General features: G+C 52.9%; 1 protein-coding gene across 2 annotated transcripts in view; it reads right to left on the reverse strand.

Annotated features, from left to right (window-relative positions):
* The window catches only part of ADARB1 (adenosine deaminase RNA specific B1), a 111,048-nt gene that overhangs the window by 65,102 nt on the left and 24,017 nt on the right, over positions 1 to 21,929 (reverse strand). The window contains exon 2 of one of the 2 annotated variants that reach the window (XM_061167442.1): positions 420 to 556. The exons of the other annotated variant lie outside the window; for it this stretch is intronic. The gene's annotated coding sequence lies outside the window, so the exon portion shown is untranslated. The remainder of the gene's footprint in view (positions 1 to 419; positions 557 to 21,929) is intronic. 2 annotated transcript variants of the gene reach the window in all.

A 21,929-nucleotide genomic window follows, 5' to 3' on the forward strand; every position in this document is an offset into this window, starting at 1 on the left:
ACCTTCCTAACTCAGTCACTCTGCAGGCCACAAACTAACCTTCCGTCATACTAACGACCGGGATTTTGACAGTCGTCTCAGCTTCCCTCAAAAGCAGACGCTGCATCATGTAATAGTCACCAACGATAAGTACCGAAGAAATGTTCTTTTAATTACCTCAAAGAAAACAATCTGCGGTGAAGGCGTTACAGCGAGTCCCTGGTCGTGCCCAGCCCTTTGCCACCCGCGGCGGCCACTGGGGGGCAGCAGAGCACGCGCTGAGAGGCTGCAGGGACAGGAACCGACCATCTGTAGGAAGCGCCTAACAAAATGTGTTTTAAACAGCCAGCCAAAAGGCTTAATTAATGAGTTTACGTGGGGCCAGAGGCAATTTTTTTATGAGTCAAAAGTTAGCAGAGGTTTACAGGTTCCACTCTTACCGTGAATCCCACGTGTTCCTGTGCCTCCTGGGCCCTGCGGAGCGGGTGGAGCTGAAATGATCCGAGCGTGGCGCCCGCTCCGCGAGCTTCCTTTAGGCCCTTGTCCAGCTCTCCATGCCGACTGGAAAGCCTTCCCCCTGTAACAGACGGTTCCCGTGCTTCATGTTAACTTCAACCCAACAAGCCTTTCCACCATCGAAGACGTCAAAGTGAAAAAGTGAAGGCACTCTCAGTCATGTCCAACTCATTGAGACCCCATGAACTGTAGCCCACCAGGCTCTTCCGTCCACAGGATTTTTCAGGCGAGAATACTGGAGTGGGTTGCCATTTCCTTCTCCAGGGGATCCTCCCCACCAAATCCAGGTCTCCTGCATTGCAGGCAGACGCTTTAACCTCTGAGCCACCAGGGAAGCCAACTCCATAACACATGCTGCTCATGAAAAGTCCTCTTCCAGGGAACTGATCCTGCAGGCTGCACAGCACTGCCCCCAAAAAACCAGTCCTCTCTTGAATATGCGGGCTTCCCTGGTGGCTCAGTGGTAAAGAATCTGCCTGCAAATGCAGGAGACGCAGGTTCAATCCTTGGGTCGGGAAGAACCCCTGGAGAAGAAAATGGCAACCCACTCCAGTATTCTTGCCTGAAGAATTCCATGAACTGGGGAGCCTGGCGGGCTACAGTCCATGGGATCACAAAGAGTCAGACACAACTAAGCGACTGAACAACAACTCCTAGATATGTTTCACTTACTTCTAATGTGTTCTTGATTTTTAAAGCCGATATCCCATGATAACTTCCACCTTCACCCCCTGCCACAACAGGCAGGTGCACACATGACACACACTATCAGATCTCCACTCGCCAACAGGCCAGTGCAAACAAGCACCAACCCACATGCTGAGGAATGAGACCTTGGGCAGAGTCCTGTCCGGACCCATCTTCCGAGAAAGCAGACACCACCTGCGCGGGCCTGTGCACACGCGTGTGAGTTCAGACAGACCCAGAGTTGCAGGCTTGGCATCACCCCCACCCCTCCCTACCCAGGTCAGTGCTGACAGCCAGCCCTGTGTCTGGAGTGGAGCCTGGGAAACAACTCTCCAGATCACTTCCTCCCAACCAGAGGGACGATGGAACTTGCTGACATACCTATGAGACCTGACAACGGAGAGCCTGTATTTTCTTTCTGAAAAACAAGCTGATATCCAAACGACACCTGCTTCTCCAGTGCAGACCTCCTGGCCCACGTCTGCAGGGAGAGCGGCGGGTCTCAGAGGGGCAGTGGCAAGACCGAGGCGGACAGTGCATCTGACCGCGGTGTGGCCAAGCTGTGCAGACCCCCATCCCCAGCCACCAGGACCCTCCCTCTGCATAGCCACAGCTGCAGGTCCTCAGGCTCAGCCACACCTCTCCGCTGTGACGGGCTCAGATGCCCCTAGAACACGTGCCAATGGGTGTCTGTGAGGACAGGGCACACGGCATCCCCATCTCCTTTGGCAGCATCTCCAGGTGTGACGGGCACTCGCTGCAGAGCCCCGCAGGCCTGAGGTTACACTCACACAGCCGTCTTGTCCAGCACAGAGGTTCTGAGCCGAGTGTCCAGAGCCGTGCACAGCGTTGCCCACCCATCATCACCCAGTCGCGGGAGGTGCCAGCCATGTCACTCACGAAGCCTCCTCGGGCAGGACACTAAGAACCAATGAACCCAGGCATCAGCCTAAACAATGGCCCCCAACACATGGCCAACCTCCAGATATTTGGGCAAGCCCAGCTGAGGTTCCCATCACTGTGGAGCACAGACAGGCCATCCACACACGCCCCGCAAACCCTGACCCATGAAGACACAAGTGGAACAACACTGTGGCTGTTCTCTGAAGCTGAGTCTTGGGTGCGTAAGTTAAGCAGCAAGAGACCCCCAGAATGGAGCTACTCCAAAAGTCTTGTAAACTTAGGTAAAATGAGAAAATTCCAAGAAAAATGCAACTCATCAAAGCTGACTCAGGAAGAAATGGAAAATGTGAGTAGACTACCAACATTAAAGTAGAATCAAGAGAGAAAAAAAAAAAAATCACTGTACGAACAACAGTCCACGCCCGGATGGTTCCCCCAGGAAATTCGCCCGATACTCAGCAGGAACACATCTGCCAAGCGCGAGGAGGAAGGAAGAAGTGTCAGCCAAACTGTGTCAGTCTGTCCCAGGGACAGACGTAAACACCCTCGACAAAACATCAGCGAATGTAGTTCTGACTAATCCTGCATGATCTAGCTGGATTTGTGCTGGGAACACGAGAATGACTGCATGCATGGAGATCTATTGATGTAATCCTCTGTGCTAATAAACCTAGAGGGCCATAAGAGGACATCCCATGACTCCACTACAGGCAGCTCAGTAGCAGGCACAGTTGAGCTGGATTCCAAGGGACACAGGCTTCCGTGCTGGTGTAGAGAGAACAGCAAGCACAGTGCTGTTCTGAAACACAGGACGGTGGCCATGTCCACATGGGGAGGGGCTGTGGTCAAGGAGGAGCTCAAGGGAGACCGAGACATGTCTGCTTTTACCCTGAGGAGGGCAGAGGACGGACGTGTCATCAGAACCACTCTCCTGACCCGCACGCCTCTGTAGGAGTCACACAGCTTATAACACAGATGTAGGAGAAAATCACAAGGCACAGAAGACAAACCCATCGAGGGTGCCCACGGTGTTAGGGAGCACTGTCAGTAACGATGGAGCCCAGCACAGCTGACCCGGGAACGACCCAGTGCTGTAGAACTACTACTGACGGAAAGGTGACCCGTTCACACCCAAGCTGGGCCAGGGCCAGCGGCACCTGCCACACTGTGAACCAGACGAGACCAGTGACAGCAGCACCACCTGCAGCAGCAAAGAGAGCAGAGAAGCCTGCGTGTCAAGGGTGGCAAGACCCCAAGGAAGGTCAGCAGAGGCAGCTGGAAGGTTCCTGCAAGTGGAAGTCCAAGTGTTAGTGGCTCAGTTGTGTCTGACTCTTTGTGACCCCGTGGACTGTAGCCCGCCAGGCTCCTCTGTCCATGGGATTCTCCAGGCAGCAATACTGGAGTGGGCTGCCATTCCCTTCTCCAGGGGTTCTTCCTGGGATCCAAACCTGGGTTCAAACCTGGGTTTCCTACACTGTAGGCAGATTCTTTACCATCTGAACCATCAGGGAGGTTTCCTATTTCTTGCAAAAGAGAAGAGAGGCCCTGTGGGAGAAGCTAGAGGTGTGCAGGGAGCCAGGCTGCAGGGAGAGGAGGCCAGCTGATGGCGCAGGCTCAGGAGCCAGAACCCTGCCCGGCTCAATACACCCGGCGCGCCACAGGAGAAGGGCAGGGCCTGGGCACCCTAAAACTCTGGAAGGGGTGGAGGGGGTGGGACACGGAGGAGCCCTGTCAGCTGGAGGCTCCGTGGTCTCCGGTCCCTGACACACCCAGGCACCACCGCCACTGTGCCCCGGAGCCCTCTCCTGCTGGCTGCGCCTGGCTCAGGACACCCTCCTCTGACAGCAGCGTGACCACTCATTAGTCAGGCTGCAAGGGTTTCTGCAGGGCGTCACCTGTATCTGCTGACAAAAGGAGCTCAGATGCCACAGCAATGCTGGTGAAACAGGGTCAGGTGGGGCTGTGCTCGTGGGCACTACCTGCAAACACAGAATCAGTCCTGTGACATGAACACGTCGCTTGGCACCTGAGGGACTGCTGTGCCCTTGGAAACCTTGCTGACTGAATGGAGCTCTCAAATTTCCTTGAAAAGTGGTATTTATCGTTACAATTTTACTAGACTCTGGAAATGAAGGCTTCACTCTGCCCCCAAATAAGTATCTCACACTCTACCTTGCAGATGCGTAGCACCATTCATAAGTGTGCAGATACCCACTTAGTATTCTTGGGCCTCCCTTATGGCTCAAGCTGGTAAAGAATCTGCCTGCAATGTGGGAGACCTGGGTTTGATCCCTGGGTTGGGAAGATCTGGAGAAGGGAAAGGCTACCCACTCCAGTATTCTGGCCTGCAGAATTCTATGGACTGCATGGGGTCGCAAAGAGTCAGACACGACTGAGCGACTTTCACTCACTAACTCTGCCCCTACATTCTACCTTGCGGGTATGTAGCACCGTTCATGAGTATGCAGTTACACAAACCAGATTCCCTGATATTAGAGATGCCGACTATCCGAGACATAAGGCTTCACAGGCTCAAGGCAGGGGACAGAGAACGGTCAGCAGAGGGATGCTGACACACAGGGGTACTTCTGCGTCACTGGTACCACCACTGCTTCAAGTGCTTAACTAGTCCTGTGATCTTCCACCAAAGGAGGGTCAGCCAGGGGAGGGGCCGCGGGGGAGGGCACCAGAGAAGGGGCTGTGGGGGGGTGGTACTGGAGGAGGGGTCGCGGGGAGGGGGGGCCCCATGAGTCACTGAGCAGGCAAGGAGGGCACCGAAAGGGTCCTTGGGGGAGGCAGCAGGAGGAGGGGCTGGGAGGGGGGCACCAGGAGGTAGGACCATGGCGGGGCACCAGAAGAGGGGCCGCAGGGGGGACCCCCAAGTCACTGGGCCAGGAGGGGCCCCCTAAGTCACTGAGCCAGGCAGGGGGTGCGGACACCCCTCAGCTGAGGCTGAGACGGAAAGCCGGAGGAGCCCCTCCAGATGCCTTTGGTACAGGAGGGGCTCTCGGCAGGAGCTGGTGTGAGAACAAGGAATCTGGGCTGTGTTTTCTGAAAGATCAGGCTGATAGCTCTGTGGGCAATGCCAGGGGTGAGGCTGGGACAACTGGGGGGCAGAGGGATGAGAGATGGAAATGTCAGGCTTCTCATTGGGAGGCTCAGTGGATGGGCCTTGGGAACGAGGCCTGTGGGTGGAGGAGTGAACCAAAGCCGAGTGACTCTGAGGATCCTCACTCCGAGGATCCTGGCTCCACCCAGAGGGCAAAGCGGCTCTTCAACAACTAGTATGAGAAAATGCAAAGGAAGTTCTAGAAGACAAGTGTCTTCAACTGTTCTGAACTAGGGAAACCTCTGAGCATTGATATTTCAGCTCCAATATGACAAAAGCCTCCCTGGCTAAGATTTCAGAAGAATCAAGTCAATCCTGGTATGTGACCACTGTGGAGAAAAGCAGTAGCTTCATGCGGTAAAACTACAACAAACACTTAATATAAAAACGTCTCGAGGAAGGGGACACCCAAGCAAGGGAAGTGGGGGGGGCCCTCACTTCCTCTGGGAAGTCTATGAAGAAAGACTTGCCCAAGGAAATGATTCTCTAGTCCAGAGGCCTTGGTTTGATTTCATCTCTTTTTGTATTACTTACATTCCCACTTGGAATTCCCTGGCAGTCCAGTGGTTAGGACTCAGCGCTTCCACTGCCAGGATCCAGGTTCAAACCCTGGTTGGGGATCTAAGACCCTGCACGCTGAGGAAATGCTCCGCATTGTGCATTTATTCCGCGACATCCGAGAACCACCCTCATCATTGCTCCCAAGCAGGGCCCACTCCAGTCTGAGCCAGCGGGGATGGGGTCCAGGAGAGGGCACTGGATCTACCTGGTCCTGAAGGCTCAGCCAGATACAGGTTCTCACGTGACCTTGGGACCGCCCAGCAGGGCCCCAATCTACCCGCCTTTTATTCCCCCTGCATTTGGGGCTTAATAGCCCCAGTCAAAGTGGACTTTATTCTACTCAGCGAATTAAATCTACCCCACCTTCTGAGCAAGCAAGAGTACCGTCCTTCCCCTCAGAAGAAAGATTCCTTTGGGATGAAGCACTGACAGTTGCAACAACATGCTGGGTCTCTGAGTCATCGCACTGAGTGAAATGAGCCAGACAGAGAGGGCCGTGTGGCCTGATCCGTCCACGTGAACCAGAGCTGCAAAGGATCCACTGTGACAGGACCGGGCAGGGTGGGGGCGTTCACCACCTTCACAGGGCGATGCCCCTTGGGGCTCAACACAGCCAGCTGCACCCGTTACAACATGTGCAGGGTCCGGGCATACGTCAACTGCACCCCAAAAAAGCTGCTGTTAAAAAAAGACTACTTTGTTCTGTACTTTAAAACCCCACTTATTTTTTGAAGTGAACTGATGAACATTATTGGAAATATTTTTATGACCTGAAGGAAATGTTATTTTTTTTTTCAAACTTTTAACAATCACGGGCAATTAAAGCATGCTGAAAATATTAAAACAATTCATTAAGTAGGTGGGAGGCTGCTCCCTGTCTGTATATATTTTATTGTTTTATGATCGTTTTTAGAGAAACCCAATGTTCCCAACACTAGGAATGAGCCCTGTGTCTCCACTGGAAGACAGCAGAGATGGAGTGGAAGAGAGGGAGACAGACAGAGACCCATAGAGGGAAAGACACAGAGAGAGAGAGACACATAAAGAGAAGGAGAGGCACACAGAGGGAAGAGCAGAGAGACAGTGAGAGAGGGCCAGAGATGCAGGCGGGAAGAGAGCGAGCTGCACCCAGCGCCCAGGGCCCGGCCTCCCCTGCCTCTCCCCACTCGGGCCCAGGACAAGCATTGCTGACACGGGCTGTGAGCAGCACCGGCATCACCAGCCCAGAGCAAGAGTGACTCCTCATCCTGGGCACAGAGCAGAGGCCTGGTCAGCAGAACAGCAGGTGCAGCAGATGGGGAGGGACAGGCGTTCTGAGCCCACCCCGTCCTCGGCCCCTGCTCCCTTCAGGACAAACCAGCGAAACCAGTGGGTGAGCAGAGGAGGTGTCTTTGGCAAGGGGAGCACAAAGGCACACTGGCCTAGAGTGGAGCCTTGCACCCCATCACAGCCGACAAATAACAGGACCCAGAGCAGCAGGCGAGGGGGACCAGCCCCAGAGGATGCCCACCTGCCCCTAGGATGCAGCCACTGCCCAGAGACCCCAGGAAACCCACAAGACAGGCCCTGCCACTCCCCCGAGAATCCCGCACTGGATCCTGAACTGAGCAACTGGAGGAAACAAAATGCTCTCCAGACTGAAATGCACAAGCCAAGTGTGGAAGGCAGAATGACAGGAAGGATTAACACGCAGAGCAGAACTCAGGAAGCGGCCTGTGACTGAAAGAAAGAACAAGGCTCTGAGACCTGCACAGACCAGAGTGGAGGGAGTGCAGGGATCCACCATTCACTGCAAGGTCTAAAAATACCAATAATGCGGAAACTGCCCTAAGGACGCATGTCCCCGGGTGACAACAGTGCCAACTTCCACCGTCACATCCCTGTGTTACATAAACCTGGGCCAGCCATCCACCTCTTGGATCCGATTCATGTGTCAAACTAACACATTCTTAGAAGCTCTTAATTAAAGCCCAAACAAATGTGATCTCTGTATTTCTTAAGTAATGTTATAATTTTAAAAGCCGCCAGTAAGGTTACATATCAAATACTGAAAATTAATATATCCTATTATCCACTGCAGGAAGATGAGCTGTCTAGACAGGAAAAACCTTTAATCATTTCTGATAGAAAGTTCTCAAATCTGTCTCCCTGCTCTTACATAAGGTGAACTAAATATAAGTTTTTAACCAGAAAATGGTCTTTGGTTAGGGATCAGAGAGGAGAAGGGGGCAGGTCCCTAGAAGCAGGGAATAGCCAGCTGGTTGGGGGGCTGCGGGATCAGCCCAGTCACTCCCGATGAATAAATGAAGCTATTAAAAACTATGAGCTTAGACCCCAGAGAGTCCTGGGCCGGGCGGGATGGGGGTGGCGAGACCCCCACCAGCAAGAGACACAGGCAGCAGCCCTTCCACGGTGAGGAAAGCCAAGAGGCCTAGACTGGCGCCTGGGGCCTGCGGCAGCCAGGCGCAGCAGTCAGCTCAGGAGGAGGAGGTGAGGTAGAGGACAGGGAGGAAAGAGATGAGGCAGGCAGCCTGAGGGCGTCCCAGACCCTCAGAGGAGGGAAGAGGGCACACGTCCCAATGCTCCTCATGGCCGCCACGACCTTGGCCGGAAGCCTCTTGAGGACATGGGTTACAGGAATTAAAACCTAGTAGCCGACTTCTCTTACAAATAGACACACAGAACCGTAGCAAAAATACAAGAGAATTCAAACCCCGGCACGTGTGCCAGTATGTCACCACCAGCTCCTTGTGTTCATATCGAGCGGGCACGGCGGGCTGGATCTGAAAACAAATCCGTACCCACGTCACCGGCGACCAGACTCCCCAGTGATCCCACGGGGGTTCTCCCGACTGCACCAGTGTGGTGAGCCTCGGGCTCTTCCCCAAAACGTGGAAAAGAACCAAAAACAGGGCAAGGGAAATAAAGAAGCCAAGAGCACGAAAGTCGGGGTCCCTGCTAATCACAAAGATGAAGACCAAGCCCACAGAGGTCTCCCCAGCCCTGTCCTTCCTCTGGGAAGAGGAGGGCCGCGGGGCTCGGCATCCTCAGAAGATGCTGGGTCCTCTGCCAGGAAGTCGTGAGAGAGCCGCAGGCTGAGGCAGGAGGGGCCAGTGCCTGTGGGGTGTCTGTCCTTTGCTTCCATGCATGATGCCCCCCACCTGGTGGGTTCTGGACAGAGGGAAACAGATCTTATCTAGAGGAAGGATGCACCGAGGGGTCCTCAAGTCTGTGGAAACATAAAATTAGACACACAATGGTGTGTGTGTGTGTGTGTGTGTGTGTGTGTGTCCAGACACACCTTCCTAGGACATGTGAACAGAGCTGCAGTCAGACGCCCCGAGACCCTCTGGCTTGCACCCTGCTTCAGGCATGTCTAACCACAGGCTGGGGCTGACCTCAAACCCAGTCTCTTTTTTTTTGCTTTTTAATGATTTTCAGCCTTTCCTTTGTTCATTTGTTCATTTATCTGGGGGTCTTCGTGCTGCACATGGGCTCTCTCTAGCCATGGCAAGCAGGAGCTACTCTCTGCTGCCCTGCGTGGACTTCTCGCTGTGGTGGCTTCTCTCGTGGGGCAATGGGCTGTAGGCGTGTGGGCTTCGTGGGCTTCAGTAGTTACGGCACGTGGGCTCAGGAGTCTGGTGCATGGGCTTAGTTGCTCTGGGGCATGTGGGATCTTCCCAGTGAAGGAATCGAACCTGTGTGCCCTGCACTGGCAGGCAGAGTCTTATCCACTGGACCACCAGGGGAGCCCCACTCCTCTCTTTGGCACTTAACCAACAAGATGTTACAGCCTTTCTTTTTTTGATATAACTATCAATCAATGGTAACCTATAAAGTGAATTATTAAGGAGAACTAAAAGTTGTAATTCATAACCCAAACCTGGGGTGTTGTCAAGTTTGCAGAGGGCCACGCACCCCCAAGTTCAGAAAGAACGGTTCTTTATCAATGATGGCTTTAAATTATCATGGACTTCAATGGCTACTATTTTTTTTTTTTAATCATTATAACATTAGCTTTGCTTTATTTGGGTACACAGGGAGGAAATCTGGTCTGTTTTCCCGGACCATAATTTTTCAATAACTAAACTTATCAGTATCATAAATGATCTTCGACTTTATGGCAAAACAGGTGTATAGAGCCCCTCTGAATTGTGATCCGGTAGAGACGTTTATCAGGAAACCATGTGGTGACTCTGAGTCTGTGAAATTTAACTAACTTGCAACACACTATCTAGGTAAATGTAACAATATTACCCAGCTATTTTTAAGTTTATGAGGCACGCTTACATAATACAAAATGACAAGTATATGCTGCTGACAAATTTACTGGAACTGGCTCATTTAATTTCTTTCCAATTCTCTGATAATGCTGGGCAGTTCTTCCAGTGGAAAGAAAGAACCCCGACTGTTGGAGATGTTCAAGGTATAGAACCCTGCCACTCACAGTGATCTAAAAAGGCTTTTAATTGAAAACAGTGATAAAGTCCACACCTTCTTTCCTTCCTTCCTTCCCAAGGCCCTGTCAAAGAGTCAGAAAAGGTACATTCTGGAGGTGAATGAGCCGAAATAGTGCTGAAAAGTCACCAAGGGAGCTCAGCAGTGGAGGAAGCTGGGACGGGCGGTCGTGGCAGAAGGCAGGTGGACCCAGGCTGACTCATTTGAGTGGAGGGAGCCATGTGCAGGACGGCAGGGCAGGGGTTCCAAGAGCAAGGAGCCAAGAGCAGGACTTGAGAATGACTGTCGAAAGACAGGCCAAGAGTCTGAAGGGGGCCCAAGCAGGGGCCTGGAGGAGAAGCAGTGGGGAGCAAAGGGCAGTCCTAAGTCAGATGAGCAGCACTCAAGGACACGCAGGGACATGAGGGGAGAGCAGGAGATCTACCTGCAGAAGAATGAGCATCGCCGTCCTGACTTCCCATCAGCAACACCAGACCCTGGAAGATACTAGAGAATACTTGCCAAGTTCCAAAGGAAAGTGATATGGACCAAGAATTCAAGACCCAGCCAATTATCGATCAAGTTCAGGAACAAAAACAATCACATGTTTGAAGACTGTGTGCAGGAACCCAGGAAGTCTCTCAGCTGTGCATTCCATAAGGAAGTGGATGGAGGCGGCACACCAGCACAAGAGAAATGGAATCTAAGAAATGAACATCATGGGGTATGAGGACCCACAGCAGCTGGAGCAGCCAGAGTCAGTACGGAAGCCCCACAGGAAGGCAGGAGGTGCCGTCTGAATGGCCTCCTTGCTGGGCAGGAGCTCTGATTCGGAATTGCATTTTCTGCTACTTGGCTCTGCAGTGAAATACATTTATATGATCATAGTACTATACACGCCGCTCTCCTTCTGTTAACATTCCTGGACTAACGCTGTAGAAAAAGCACAGAAAGCCTAAAATAATGGTAGATGAGAAGCAGGCTACAAATGTTTAGAGCTTAGTCAATATAAAGCTAAAAATGTAACTTGTAAAAGTCAAGCATTGGAGAGGCGCTGCTTGCTGGCTCCGCACAAGAACAGAAGTGAGACCAAGTGATGACGGTCAGGACCAGAAGGACGGGGAAGCAGAGGCACCGCACACCGCCAGCTGCTCACCTCGGGGAGCACAGAGGGCGGGAGGGGACAGGTGACCTGGTTCCTACCGCATGCTCACAGCACTTTGGGCTTTTAGACAGTCAAACTGCAAGGGCTCCCTCACCCATCAGGGCATATTGAACGACTGCAGTGCATCTGTAGGAGAGAAGGATAAGCTCTTCTAGTAAACATGGCAAAACGAGCCCGATAACAAGGTTGTGAGCACAGTATTAGTTACATAAAATCAGAAGGCTTCTGAAACTATTTTTAACTGTGGAAGCAAACAGATAACAGATAAAATGTATCAGTCCTAAGACGAGGGAGGTCCCTGTGCACTAACATGCCCACAAGGTAATGGAAAAGGTGTGTTACAACCGTGCAGAGAATAAGCCAGTATCTAATGGAGAAAGCCCACAGATACGTCATGTATGTGTATATACGTGCTATATGATTTGTACATAGATCTCAGGAATCCCATGTGCACAATAGGAGTCCCATACATACCACAGAAATGTCACACAGACAACAGAAACCCCACACGTGTCACAGGAAGCCCATGGACATGACAAGAGACCCACACCCAGCACAGAAGGAAGTCAGGACTACCAGCACGTTTAGCTGCCCCCTCCCACATTTCTCCTGCGTGTACACTTGAACACTCACACGCCCCACACGCCAGCCAGGAGGGTGCACAGACACCATGGGAAGATGCCGGAGTGCTTGGAGACGGCCCCTCTGGAAACTCAGGCGGGCAGCGGGCACAGCGTCCTGGAGGAGAGTGAGGCCAGGGCAGTGTCCGGGGCTGCTCCTCTTTGCTGCACCACCATCCTCAGAGGAAGAAACCCCAGATGTACAACAGTGCCGTCCACTCCACGTGGGACCTGCAGCAAAGTCCTTACTGAATGACACTGTACAGTGAAAACTAAATATAAACCATTTTTCCAGTCGCTGCTGCTAATCTGTAGCACGTGTTGCTCTGATGACATGAGAGACCGCAGAAATACGCAGAGGAACAGCAGTCTCTCGAATGTGTTTAGGGAAAAATAAAACACGTCCGTGTGCAAGAAGACTCAGAGGACACAGACAAGTGCTATCAGCACAGCTGCCGTCAGGCAGAGGGATCACTCCACCTCCTTCCTCCTAGTTTGCATCCCTGCAGAGTACGCGGTTCACAACAATATTTTGTTTCTGAATAAAATATAAAATCTTACTCAAACTCAGCAGTGCGAGGAGTGTTCTGCAGAGACCTCAGTTGAGGCAAAGGGCACACATGGTGGGATGGTGGGGCCAGAGGACACAGACCCTGTCCCACCAGCCCTGCCCAGACAAGGTGGTTCCCAGACTGACCCTGCTTGTAAGACAAACCTGGCTCAAAGGAGGACCGGGGGACACGCTAGACCAGGGGGACACGCTAGACCAAGGAGACACGCTGACCAAGGGGACACGCTGACCAACCAGCATCCCTGGAAGCACTCACCACCCCCCGCCCCGTTACCTGCCCTAATGAGCGGGCCAAGTCTCCAAGGCAGAAACGCAGCACAGGCCCCACGTGGTGGTAACCAAGGAGAGATCACTGAGCTAACAGGTGTCTGTCTCCCCAGCTTCTGCCTGTGCAGAAGATGACAAAGCAAGCTCCCTTCTGGACAAGTCCGCGTTCCAAACACTAAGTTAGGGGGATGACCTCGCCCCGCAGTTTAGGGGACGAGGCCCGGCTCCGGCTCCGCCCACGACCCCGCGTGTTACACAACAGCATGCAGACCCCACAAGGGCATTCAGAGCAAATGAGTCACCCTGACCTTCCAGACAACCTTGGCGACTTCTGCAAGAAGCCTCAGGTTTCATCAACACAAGTAAAGAAAGACATCTCAGCTCTTAAACATGTGAAGTTCAAAACCCGAGACTTCAGGAAAAGGGGGAGGGTGCTGAAGCCAGAGGCACGCATGACCAGGAGGTCACCCCTCGTCACAACGGGACCCGGGAACGAGAACTCTGAGCTTGCATGCCTGGTGAACCCTGCCTCCCGTGCAGGGCGGCCCTGGTGGTGGAGGTGGGGAGCCGTGGGCCAGCAGGGCTCCACACCCAGTGCTCGGCGTCTCGCTCCGTGACAACCTGCCGGGCTGTGTGTCTCTGTTCTGTGCACCTTCCATGCCTGTGATGCCTCTCAACAACAGTTCAAACACGAACTGTTTTAAGTCACTGCTGACTCAGAATAGGTGAGAGAGTAGTAAGAGCACAAGGGTTCCTGAGAGAGTCGAGCACCTCACCTCCCAGGAGGGCCTCCACAGAGGAACAAGTTCTCGCGGGCCAACGGCCGTCCTCTCCAGAAGAACCAAACCGGACAGAGATGCATGGCGCGCTTTTATGAGGCAGGACAAGAGTCTGCGCAACGCTTTCCATGAGATTCATCATGTTTGTTTATTACTTTTAACAATGGCCAAAGATTCATCACCTGTTCAAAACAAAATGAATCCTGCTGGGAGCTAACTAGAAAGGTCAAAGGTGCTATAAATAAATGCTAGCAAGTCCTTAACTGTGAGACTCTCCAAAGGGACAGAGGCTTAAACATATCAGGCTGAGACTCTCCAAAGGGACAGAGGCTTAAACATATCAGGCTGACCCCTCCCGTGGCTATCAGTGAGGGGTTCACTCTCTGAGGAATTAAAATACATTCCTGCTAGTGACTCTTATTTGGCTTAATTCCTGTAGGAAAACATAAATAAAAACCAAACAGTAAGCAGATCCTCCGCACACTCGCCTCATCTGGCTCTCTGACAAAACGGCCCTCATGTGCGGCCACCCCACGACCCTCCGCCCTGGGACCCTGCTGGATTGCCTGGAGAAAACCACCACTGCTCGGGGCCGGTCTGTGCTGTCCTCCAACTTGCTGAGAAAGAATTAACAATTACTTCATAGAGTAAATGGATTAACATTTTAAAGTGTGCTTCATGAACGGAAAATGAACATGTTACCCCGAGGTTAATCCCACCACTTTTGGAGCATCTCGTGCTGAAAGTGGCTTCTTGTCAAGGCACAAAATTATGCAGAGAAAAGAATCGCACATTTTCTCCTCAAACTCTGGAAGTGAAAAGGCCAAGTAAAAATAAATACAAAGCAAACTGACTAATCTGGGCTTCTCTCCTCCCTGCGCTGGCTAATAGAGCAGAAAGCTAAAGTTAGAAAGCAAAGCGGCCTGAGCTTTCTGGAGAAAGGCTGAGGATATAAATACACGCTCACATCTGACTCGGGGCTGAGTCGTGACTGCAGAGCAGCCCTGCGCCCGACCCGCACGTTTCCATGGGCAGCCGAAGAGGAAACTCCTCACCCCTCGGCTGGCGAGTGGCTGTGCGCCGGGAATGATCCACTCGCAGAAGGACCCCAAAGGGAACTCCAGGAGTAGATTAACTATGTTTGCCGAAAATCAGATCGAACTGGCTTTTCTATCGTTTCAGCTGAAGGCACACTAAGAGCCGCTGCAAACATTGGTTAAATAGCAAACCAGGAGACAAGCAAAAGGCCGACCAGGATGAAAATGCTGAGGCACCCAGCCACTCTTCAGCAAGCGAGGGGCCCAGGCCCCTGGAAGCCAGGTGCTGGGAGGGGCTGAGAAGGAGCACACACCAACTCCAGAGGGAGGGGCGAGGAGGGACGCCACTGGCCACAACAGCACTCACACACAGAAATGGGCGCTTGACACGCCAGCAGGGCCACGACCTCACGTGTGAGCCCACGCAGACAGGCACGCGTGTGCTCGGGCGTGGCTGTGCCGGGACACACACGTGAGCCCAGAGCTATGCCCCCAGGCAGCTGCTGTGTCCCCCTCTGCTCCCTGATCTCTGGTGACAGCAGAGAGCCCAGACCCCCGTCCCCCTGGCCACTGACAGCCAGAGGGACTTGGGTCCAAGGCACACCCACCCGTACGCCCACATGTACCACGAGGAGGCACCGCCCCAGATGGTCACTGCAGTCCCCTCTGGGTGGCGAGATGACATCTTTTGCTTTCTTCTGCTCGTCTCTGCAAAGCAAACGATTCTCACGAGAGAAAAAGTTCCAGCGGTGAGAGGGGCAAGCCCCACAGGAGAGGAGCGGCTGAGCTCTGGCTGCCACTGTGCCCCACACCACTGTCCCCTGCTGTCCCCAACTCAGGCCCTCGGCATCCACTGCACCTGAGCAGACCAACTTCTGTCTCTATTTAATTTAAATGCCAACCAGCATGGCAGGCCGCGCTGTGGTCAGAGTCCCTGCAAGTCTTACAGCCACTTGGGGAGGCGGCTCCCGTGCCTCCCTCCCAGGCCCTCTTCATGGTGAGGCATCTCTCCTCCCCTCCAGACGGCTCCCAAGATGAAACAAAGCTTCAGGCCTGGCACGCAGAGCAGGAAGATGCCAGGGACAGGAGCTCCCGATGGGATGGGTGATGCCCGAGCTGCCTGTAAAGGACAGGCCACCCGCAGCGTGGTGGGAAGGGAGGGGAGTGAGGGACAGAGGGGAATGCGCGCCTGCCAGATCTCTCATCCAACCCAACGCCCACTGTCTCTCCTGCAAACAGAGAGTCCAGGCCGGGCTGCGGCCACAGAGGAGGCCTGAGAGTGTTTGGTGGGAGGGCAGGGAGCAAGCCTCCAGCCAGCCATCCTCCTGGCCCCCCCCATGGGGCGGGCCTGTCACCCTCTCCCACTGCTGACCCTGGTGTGGTGGTAGGGCTTTGTCTCAACGTGAGCGACAGGGTGGCTGCTGAAGCCAGCTGGGGCCAAGCTGGACCCCCAGCAAGAAGCAGGCCTCAGGCCCATAGGCGGCCGGCAGGACGGACAACACCCCCCCAGTGTTGTCACCCACGTGGAATGGGGGCACACGGCTCCCAGTCTGGAAGGGGCCTTGGCCTGGCTTCCCACCCAACCCCGGGCGAATGCTCACCCCCACACACTCACACTCACACACGCTGGGCACAGGAGGGCCGGAAGCAGCCCTGAAGCTCCTCAGTCAGACCTTTGAGGCTGCCTTCCCTGTGTGTGCAAGGCTGTGGGCTCATAGGTCCACATGTGGGACACAAAATCAAAACAATGTGGCCTCTAACCAGAACCCAGGAGCAGAGAAGGCTGTCCAGTGTCCACAGAGGGTGTCAGCGGTGAGACAGCGGTCTGAGGGCCAGCATGGGAGGGCCTGGCACAGCCCAGGCCGCAGGTCTGACCTGCAGGCAGGCCTCTCCTCCCCGTCTCACTTCTTCACATGAACTTCCCGAGACACACGCCAGCGGAGCAAGGCTGGGTGAGCCGGCTCAAGGACGGATGAAGGGGCACCCACAGGGCCTCACCCATCCCTCTAAATCCACACACGCATCGCAGACACCTTCCCGCCAAGCAGAGCGTGAAATCCATGTGAGCACAGAGCCACCTACGGCAAAGGGCAGCAGAGCAGCAGCTCCTAAACTTCAGGTGTGGGGAGAGGGAAGGACAAACAGCCCGAGGGACCCATGGGACCCAGGAAGGGGCCCAGGGGCCCAGCAGCTCACGCATACAGCTTCCCAAACACTCGCTCTATGCTCAGAACCTACGAACAATGAAATCAAGGGCAGGGTTGTCACTTCCATCATAAAATCCATTTCAAGGCCAGTTGCAGGTCAGCTCAGAGTCAACCACTGTGAACTCAGCCTCTTGGTGGAACCAAGAGGGCCCCTCATCCACTGACCGTCTTCTCCCACTAAGCACATACACACTGACAGCTTTCCAAAGGGCTTTGGAATTTCTGCCCATCTGATGTGTGAGAAACAGTACCTCCAAGAAGCTGAAGGGCTATTTTTACATGAGTGTGTACATATGTACATATGTGTGCGTGCATATGCATGTGTGCACACATTCATATAGGGTGTGTGTGCATAATCATGTGTGCTGTGGAGGTGTGTGCGTATGTGTGGACATGCATGCATGTGCACGTGCTTGAGCATGTGTGCACAGGCCTGTGTGCAGGTCTGTGTGTGCACATGCATGCACATGTGTGCATGTGTGATATGTTGCATAGATGTTTCTCACAGCTGACCTGTCTTCTAACATCAGTGTATGCACATGTGTGTGTGATCATGTGCCTATGTGTGCATGCCGTGTGCACGTGTTATGTTGAGTAGATGTTTTTACAGCTGACCTTTCTGACTTCTGACCTCACGCAGTGTGCACGTGTCTGTTCATGTGCACGTGTGTGCATGCATGTGCATGCCGTGTGGTGCATGTGATATGTTGCGGAGATGTCTCTCACAGCTGACCTTTCTGACTTCTGACCTCATGTACAGTGCTGTTGCTGCTGTTTGAATCCCGGTCAGATAGAAGTTCTTCATCGCTGCAGTACTGTAATGTCATAAGATCCGCTCTCTCCTGACTGACTCTCAACTCTGAATCATGTTTTAAAAGCCCTTCCCCCAAAAAAATAAATAAATAAAAGCCCTTCCCAGCACTGAGGTTGTACTGGCAGGTGTTTCTAACACTAGAATAGTCTCCTCGGATCCATTTGGCGCTTATCCTCATACATGGTCTAAGGCATAAACCTGATGTTGTCTTTTACAAAATAGTGTCAGACTGTCCCCAAATCACTTACTCAAAGTCCATCCTGGCCCAGCACTCTGAGATGCCGCCTTCATCAGACCCAAGGTTTCCGTCTGTACCTCAGCTTCTTCCTGCCCTTCTGGTCTGCCTGGCTGTCTGTCTACTCATGTTTGTCCTGCCCCGTCACCACCTTATCTCACTTAGAGGATGACTTAATGTCTGGCAGGGCTCTTCTTCTTGGCCCTTTCTCTTCTGAGTTTTCTAGGTGGTCACACATGTTCTTCTGTTAATGACACAATCAACATGTCCAGCCCCAGGGGGAAAAAAACAACTGATGTAGAAAGACCTGCCATCTCACTGATGCTGCAACAACCAAACCAGGAAAAAGGCCTGTCCCATCTGCCGAAGGCTACCTTTGTGTCTTTCTGGAGAACTTTCAGAATGTTCTTCCTTAGGTTTTGAACAATTCGTATTCCATTTACTCCTAAGGACTTTATTTTGCTATTGTAAAGGGGGCTGTCTTTCCCCCAATATCTTCTAATTGGTTAACTCTGTGAATGTGAAAGGCACTATGAACATCTGCATATTAACTCTGTATTTCCACTACCTCGGCAAATTCTTTCATTACCTGAGTTGCTCTCATCACTGATTCTCTTGAGTGATGGCCTCTGCATGGACAGCCCAGATGTGAGTAGGCCCGCTCCCACCACAGAAAGTTCTGCTGGACAGTATTGCCCAGGTTTGCTGCAAGAGGGGCTGCTCACCTCCTCTGGTCCAAACCCCAGCCTTGTGTCCTCCTATTCTTTCCTCAGCCTGGCTGGGAGGAACAGTGTGATCAGTCATCACACTGCACACCTGTGTTTGGCGCAGCCCCCGCCTCCTGCCTTCCCCTTGGTCCGTAGCCAGGTCTATATCTCTGAGCGGAGCACAGCGAATGAAAGGAGGATCAATTAGCGCCTAAGATTTATTTTCCAATAAAACCTTCTTTACTTCTCTGACTCTTATTTAAACCTCTGGTAAGACTTTTTCAGACAGAAAAACAGAACTTCCATCTGGGACAAACTGAATGATTGACACCTGTGGACCTGAAAGAGATCCTTAAGATTTCTAAACGTTACATTCAGTAGAATTTGAAACAAACACATGTTTCTGCCTCCCCTTCCATGAGTGCAGCATCCAATGATCACATGCCTCACCAACTCCATGCTTGGCCCCAGGGATCATGCTCACATGGGGACGTGGGACTCCTTGCCTCCTGCTGCTCAGGGTCTTTCACTGGGAGGACCCGAGGCCACCGCAGATGCAGTAACACGGTCTGTAAACGTGACGCGGGCTGAACTTCTTTATGTTGCTGGGAAAATTCATTTTTTTATTAATTTGTTGCTCTAATTCCCAAGTCACTCATTATTAGAGAGGAATAAAAAAGGGGTCAGCAAACATGCCAAAGGCCCTCGCCCTCCCAGTGCTCTCCCAGGGCTTACTATGGAGACCACACCCAGGAAGCTCAATGCAGGCACCACAGCGGTCAGGCCTAGGCAAGTTCATGCGGTGGGACGGTTGTAAAGAAACGATCATGAAAACAGAAGGATGAGTTAGCTGACAGACCACGTGTGTACTGAATATATTAGTCTAGGCTGCAACACGGAGCAGGCCCACCACCTGCCCTGAACACACAGAGCTCTGTTGGACCCAGAAAAGGGCTTTAAACTCAGCAGGCATCTCGGAGAGAAGGACCTATAAAAACCTCCAGAGGAATTTAATAAGCCTGGTTTTACAGGATACAATTGCAACAAAAACAAAGAAAGGAATTACTACTGCTGTGAAGAAGGAAAAAAAAAAAAAGCAGCTTTGAAAGCCTGAACCCTATTGACGACGCTTGAAAATCTAAGAACAGCTTTGTAAACAAGCTGAGAAGAATCTTAAGACTCCAAATGGCATCAAGGTGCTTTCTCTTCAGGAGAGAAGGAGCACCAGGTTCTTGACATTCCCCCACAGCTGCTCCACTGGACAAAAGCAACAGTGTCGCGAGCAAAACAGTCTGAAAAAGCAAAGAAGCTGAGTTCAGCCCCAGTTCCTAGACAGAGGCCTGTTATGAAAAGAGCACACAGCCGACGGGTCCAGAAGGCCTGGCCAGGGTGAGGGTGTCATTGCTTCTGAGGCTGGTGAACTCCACGTGGTCGGTCCCACATCCTCCCATGGCCTCTGGTGCATCTTCATGAAAGAGGTCAGTTCCTGAAATAAACCCCCTTACCCAGTCTCCAGATAGCAGGTGTACCGGAGAGCCAGAACCAACACTTTTGGGTGCTTTCATCTGTACAGGGTTCAAAATACTTCCCCGTTTCCTTACAGCTGGCTCTCAGGGGCTGTCTCCTCTATAATACGTGTAGAATGTGTGTGAGAGCTCAGTTTCTGACTCTTTGAGACCCCGTGGACTGTGGCCCACCATCTCCTCTGTCCACCGATTCTTCAGGCAAGAATACTGGAGTGGCTTCCCATTCCCTTCTCCAGGGGATCTTCCCAACCCAGGGAACTCACATCCATTGCATCTCCACTGGCAGGTGGATTCTTTACCAGAATACTGGAATATACCAGTATATTCCACTGACCAACACAAGAGACCTGGTCTTGCCCCTCGGTTATCACATGAAGGGCCAAAATGAACCCAAATGTTCCTCTAAAAACACAAATGCCACCGTCAAAAAGTGAAAATCAAAGGCTCAGTGATGCATCTGAGGCAGCAGAAGAGCCTTGGAGGAGGTGAGTCAGCCAGCTCACACGCCCCCGGCACCGTCACCCTGAGTGGGAGGCGAGTTTCTTCCACTGAACCCTGCCCTTCATTTGGGAGGGTGTCCCTTTGGGGAAAACACAGATTGCTATTAAGGTCATAAAACCCAAGACCCCTCCCAGCCAGCAGTCACCCCAGGCAGCCAGCAGGAGCATGTGCAGAGGCGACACTCAGAGCAGGGCTCCCAGGCCAGCAGGCAGGAAGCTCACAGGCCTGCCGTCCGCTGCAAAGCAGAGTCCCCGCTCCCCAAGGTCACACGATGTCCCACTTGGAAAAACAAACACTTCAACTCTGCCGGAGGCACTGCCAGCAAGCAGGACAGTTTCTGCTCACAGCCCTTGCTAGTGACCTGAGCTTTTCCCCCTGAGCAGGGTCTGCACTGGCAAACCCACAAGGGACACTGATCAGGGCAATGAACCCAGGTGAGAACTACGAGAACCCAGGTAAGATCTACGAGAACCCAGGTGAGATCTACAGAACCAAGGTGAGATCTACGAGAACCCAGGTGAGATCTACGAGAACCCAGGTGAGATCTACGAGAACACAGGTGACATCTACAGAACCCAGGTGACATCTACGAGAACCCAGGTGATATCTACGAGAACCAAGGTGACATCTACGAGAACCAAGTGGACGCTGTCGCCTAAGTCAGACTTTAGCTAGTGAAACAAGTAAGTCACAGTCTGTTCAGACTCCTCAGTTTCCCCTAGTGACCTTCTGCTGCTCCAGGGCTCCAGCCAGGCCCCCACGTGACATGCAGCCATCATGTCCCCTCAGCGCCTCTGGGCTGTGACAGTCTCTCAGACCTTCTTGTCTTTAACGACCTTGACAGTCTGGAGGAGAAGCCAGGCGTTGTTCAGGACGCCCCTCGGTGAAGACCACAGGGCGGAGGGGCCCTTCTCAGCACGTCCCATCCAGGGTGTGTGCCATCATGTGACCGTGGTCCCCGGTGCAGGTGTGTCCATCAGGTCTCTCCACTGTGCTGCCCCCACCTCCCCCCGTCCTCTGGAAGGAGGTCGCTGAGCCCACCCCCCACCTGAGAAGGGGGCGCTCCCCTGCCCTGAGGACAGGGCTGCTGCAGAGCCACGTGGAGCCTCCCGGTTTCCTGGTTTCCTTCTCTGTCACTTGTTTATGTCAGGTTGGCCCCGTGGGTATTTATTTATTTTATGCTTCGGGCCGTGATCCAGTACGACTCTGTTCTGTTGCTGAACCTATTCCAGCACTGGCCCTCAGGAGTTCCTCGGTTGGCTCCGCTGAACCCTGACACGCCCGTCCATGGGGGCTGGGTTTTTTTTA

This window comes from Dama dama, chromosome 19 (genome assembly GCF_033118175.1).
Source record: "Dama dama isolate Ldn47 chromosome 19, ASM3311817v1, whole genome shotgun sequence".
NCBI lineage: Eukaryota > Metazoa > Chordata > Mammalia > Artiodactyla > Cervidae > Dama > Dama dama.